Source organism: Elephantulus edwardii, unplaced genomic scaffold (assembly GCF_000299155.1).
Source record: "Elephantulus edwardii isolate Elephantulus edwardi_28Jun2011 unplaced genomic scaffold, EleEdw1.0 scaffold00321, whole genome shotgun sequence".
Taxonomy (NCBI): domain Eukaryota; kingdom Metazoa; phylum Chordata; class Mammalia; order Macroscelidea; family Macroscelididae; genus Elephantulus; species Elephantulus edwardii.
The window spans coordinates 2,167,691-2,172,941 of record NW_006400071.1 but is presented as its reverse complement, the minus strand read 5'-3'; positions in this window follow the sequence as shown (position 1 = coordinate 2,172,941).

The window sequence follows — 5,251 nt, the reverse complement described above, 5'->3', positions numbered from 1 at the left end:
CCCTCTAGTGTTTTTTCAGTGGTTGTAAATCACACGGAAGGAGATGGCCCATCTTTCTCCTGATGAGCAGCTTGTGGATTTGAACCACGTGCCTTTGGTTTGACAGAACAACTTCTTACCACTAGCCCATCGGAGCTCTTATTTTGGGCTTGGAAATACTACATGTAAACATGCATCTGTGAATTGACACAGTAACTCAGGTACTGAGGGCAGGTGTGTCAGAGACAGTGAGATTGACCCAGGATAGAGCAGCGTTCAGGGCTGTTGTGTTTAGGGTCACTATGAGTTGCAGGTGACTCAATGATGCAAAGCAACAACATCGTGATGAAATGAGAAACTTATGTGCTGCAAAACATGGAGTATAGTTCATTATCACTAACAATGAGATGTACAAGAAAGGAGGAGGGCAGTTTATAATGCAGATGGTGGTAAACTAGGGTCTTTTAGCCTGGGACTACCTGTGATGTGGCCCTGATCACAATGGTCGTTAATAAATACTATCTAGTTCTGGTCTTGGGGTAGATAAGACCATGCTCCCTGTGGACTGTAAATCACTATAGACTAGTTTCTTCTTTGAGTTTTTGGTTTCTTTCCTTATCGTTTGCCCCATATGAGGAATGACTGATGCTTATATGTTAGGATAATCAATCTTAAGCGCTTTGCTCTTGTGTCTAAATTGTTTCCCATTTTCTCTACTCCCTGGAAACAAGGATTTTGAAGCTCTATCTCACCTGCTTTGGGCACATGGCCAGGAGGGACCAAGCCTTAGAGAGGGACATCATGCTTGGAAGGGTGGAGGGACAGTGCAAGAAAGAAAGACCCCACATGAGATGGATTGACTCAGTGTTGGGAGAAACGGGATTAGGTGTTTTGAAGATGATCAGATTGGCTCACAATAGGGCAGGGTTCAGAGCCAGTGTACATAAGGTAATTATGAGTCACAGGCGACTTGATGGTACATCAGAACAACACTGGAAAAATAGTGCAGAAAGTGATCTAATTCAGGAACTCCATAGTCAAGACAAATAAGTCCTGGTGAGAAAGTTAGTAAACTCTTGGGTGCTAATGAAAGGTTAGTGGTTCAATCTCATCAATCAGTCTATGAGAGAAAGCTAAGGCAGTCCACTTAGATAAAGATTGCAGCCTTAAAAACCACACCACATTCTTCTTATAGTCCAGTTTCTCTAATGATTTGCTCATCAAACACATTGGCTTGATTGAACACACACCTTTCACTGATTGTAAACCATGCAATGTTCCCTTGTTCTTTTCAAACTTGCTTCTTGGTCTATGCACAGGTTTCAAAGAGCACAATTAAGTGTTCTGGGATTCCTGTTCTCCTCAATGTTAGCCATAATTTGTTATGATCAAAAAACAGTCAAATGCCTTTGTAAAATCTACTAAATGCAAGTAAACACCTTTCTTGTATTTTCTGCTTTTAGCCATGATCCGTTTGACATCAATGTTATCCCTTGTGCTATGACATTTTCTGAATCCAGCTTGAATCTCAGGTGCTTCAAGCCATATTGAACGTGACATCAGGATTGGAAGAAGACTGTCCAGTAACCTGTGTTACACAGATGACACAACCTTGTATGCAGAAAGTGAAAAAGACATGGAACATTCACTGTACAAGATCAACTACCATAGCCTCCAATATGTGTTACACCTCAACATCGAGAAAACAAGAATCTTCACCACTGGGCCAATAATAGATTGAAAAAGTTTAAAGTTGTCAACTACTTCATTTTACTAAGATCTATGATCAATTCCTATGGTGGTAATAGTAGTTAAGAAATAAAAAGGCATGTTGCATTGGGGAAACCTGTTGTCAAGGATCCTTCCAAAGTTCTAAAGAGCAGAGATGTCAGTTTAAAGAGGAAGGTGCACCTGATCCAAGCCATGATCTTTTTTGCTCGCTTGCTTCACATATGTAAGTTGAACAATTAATAAAGACCAAAGAAGATTTGAATTGTGATATTGCCTAAGAGTATCAAATAAATTATAGACTGCCAAAGGAATAAACAAAGCTGTCTTGAAGAAGATGCAACCAGAGTGCACCTTAGAGGCAAGGATGGCGAAACTTCATCTAACTTACTTCGGTCATATTCTCAGGAGGAACCAGTCCTGGCATATAGACAGCATGCTGGGAAAGGCTCAGGGTCAAAGAAAGAGAGAAAAATCCTCAACAAGATAGATTACCAGAAGGGAGTTCTGGTGGCCTGGTGACAAGAAGCTGTGCTGCAATCCTGAAGGCACGTAGTTTGAATCCATCAGATGTTCCGCCGGGGAAGGGGGGACAGTCTCCTCCTTTGCTAGTCGGATGTGATTCGATGATACACAGCAACAACAACAACAAAAGATAGATTTACATATTGGTGGAAGATCTAGCAACAATCTGCATTATGCAGATGACACAACCCAGCTTGCTGAAACTGAGGAGGACCTGAAGTGCTTGCTGCAGAGGGTCAAGGACTGCAGCCTCCAATATGGATTGAGGCTCAATGTCAAGAAGACAAAGATTCTCACCACTGGACCAATTGACAGTATCAGTATGGATGGTGAAGAGATTGAGATTGTTCACAGCTTTAGTTTGCTTGGCTCCACAGTTAACACTCTTGGCACCAGTAGCCAGAAAATTAAAAGGCATATTGCAATGGGAAAGTCTGCTGTTAGGGACCTCTCCAAAGTACTGAAGAGCAATGGTGTCTCTCTGGAGACTAAGGTGCGTCTGATACAGGCCATAGTCTTTGCTATCACTTGTTATGCATCAGAGAGTTGGAGAGTGACTAAGGAGGCTAGAAGGAGAATTGATGCCTTTGAGCTGTGGTGGCTGGAGAAGAGTATTGAGGATACCATAGACTGCTAGGAAAACAAACAGGTTCGACCTGGAAAGGGTTAAACTGGGCGTCTCCTTGGAGGCAAGGATTCTGAGGCTCCATCTAACATACTTTGGACATGTTGTAAGGATGTCCTTAGAGAGGGACATCATGCTTGGTAGGGTGGAGGGACAGCACAGGAGGGGAAGACCCTCTATGAGGTGGATTGGTTCAGTGACTGGGTTAATTGGGGTGAGAGTGTCAGAGACCGTGCGATTGTCACAGGACAGAGCAGAGTTTAGGACTGTTGTACATAGTGTCACTATGATTTGCAAGTGACTTGACGGCATGGCACATAACAACAACCACCACCACCACAATTGGGCTTGAACATTACAGAGACGGTGAAGATGGTTCAGGATAGGGCAGGGTTCATATATATTTCTCATATGGTGGGTGTGAGTTGTAGTCAACTCAATAACACCTAACAACAGCAACCTGGAAGCCACTCTATTCTGTCTTACACGGTTGCAATGCACTGAAACTGACTTTAAGGCAACATATTTGTTTTCAAAGGCTTCACTCCTTCTCTCTCTTAGAACCCATGTTATATATCCTTATATTTCCCAAATTCTTTCTACTTAAAATGCTGATGACTAAGCGATCTTGTTAAGTCATCTTTGAATCATTTCTGACTAATGATAACTCACATATGTCTGAATAGAATTATGTGAGTTTTCAATGATTGCAGTTTTCTAAGCGTATCATCTCTGGGGAGATTTGAACCTTTCATCCTCTTCATCAACAGTTGAGCATATTAATTGTTTACACCACCCAGAGACTCCATATAAAAGAATGCTATTTAAAACCTCAGAAATAGCAGAACCCAGATTCCTCATCTTATTGTGCTTTTTTTTTAAAAAAAACAAACAAACAAAAACACACAAACCTTATCATCTTGCATTTCTGTCCACTGGAAACTGCTCTCCAATTCCACTTTTCCTCATTCTCTAATCAAATCACAGTCCTTCATAACAGTCTTGCCCAGACTCTTTGCGCCTTGGAGTTTTCACTCAGCTGGCAAGACCGGACTCAAAAAGCGCATCGGGGTGATGCGCTTGTTCACCCACGTGTTATACACTCTGCATAAAAATCTTTTTGAATAATGAAAACAGCACAAAACCAATAAATACCTAACAGCACTGGAAACTGTTAACAGAGTTCCGTCAGTGGACCACGATTTTGATGTATATTTGATACTGAAAGCAGTCAAAGTCTTTTTTATTTCTGGGTATCTGGCAAATGTTTGCAAAACTTTTGGATTAAAAAATATTGAAGAAAATGATAGATAAATGTATCAAAGATTCTTTTAAGTGCGTAACTGAGCTTCTGAGAAAGAAAGATCAATTTCCGGAGACTTAAAATAGAAGGAGCCCTGAAAAATGAAAGTTGGATGCTTATACCCATAGAGCAACTATCCTGGGAGCGTTTGCTGTGCTGATTAAGAGAGACTTAAGCTTAACTGTCACTACAGGGAGGAAAATCAGGCCTTTGGCCTTTTAAAGGTAGAGTTTAGAACTGAGACCCTGTAAAACTTGAAACTCTCAAGGGGCTACACCACTGGTATAACTGGGATACCAGGAAAAAATATGCTTACGAAGTAGGCTCCAAGAGAAAGTGTCTGTTTCAGCATGAATTTGGGTGTAAAAAATTCTTCCTTGCACATTTATAATCCTTATAGTTGAGGCTTCCCCTTATGAGGAATTGGGGTTCAGATAAACTTCAAGCACACCAGGACGCCTCTCAATTGCAAATGAAAATCTTCTCTGGAGAGGAAATGCCTTAAAAGCAGGCTTCACAGTATTCCCAAGCCAATGCTCCACTGTACAAGTTATCCAAGTTTGAGTTAATTAAAATGGAAAACTTCTAGACTGAAAAAAGATACTGTTAAGAGGATGATAAGACAAGCCACAGAGCGAGAGAAAATATTTGCAAAACACATACCTGGTAAAGGGCTTGTTTCGGATACATAAAAAAAGAACTCTTAAGAAAATAAACAACTTTGTTAAACAGCGGGCAAAGACTGAGCAGACACCACTTGAAGGAGAACATGCAGTGGAACTAATCAGAGGAAACAAATGTGCAACACTGTATGTTATTAAAAAATTATAAGTGGAAATAGCAATGAGATAACTGTATACCTATTACACAATGATAGGTGCAGATAGACAAGTTGATGTTGCTACGTTATTAGGTGCCATTGAGTCCAGTATGGCTTTTTGTGACTCTATGAATAAGAATCTGGATAGAGAGGTAGATAAGATATATAGGTAGATAGACAGATATATATAGCCAGATAGACAGACACATAGATATATGATAGATAGATAGATAGATAGATAGATAGATAGATAGATAGATAGATAGATAGA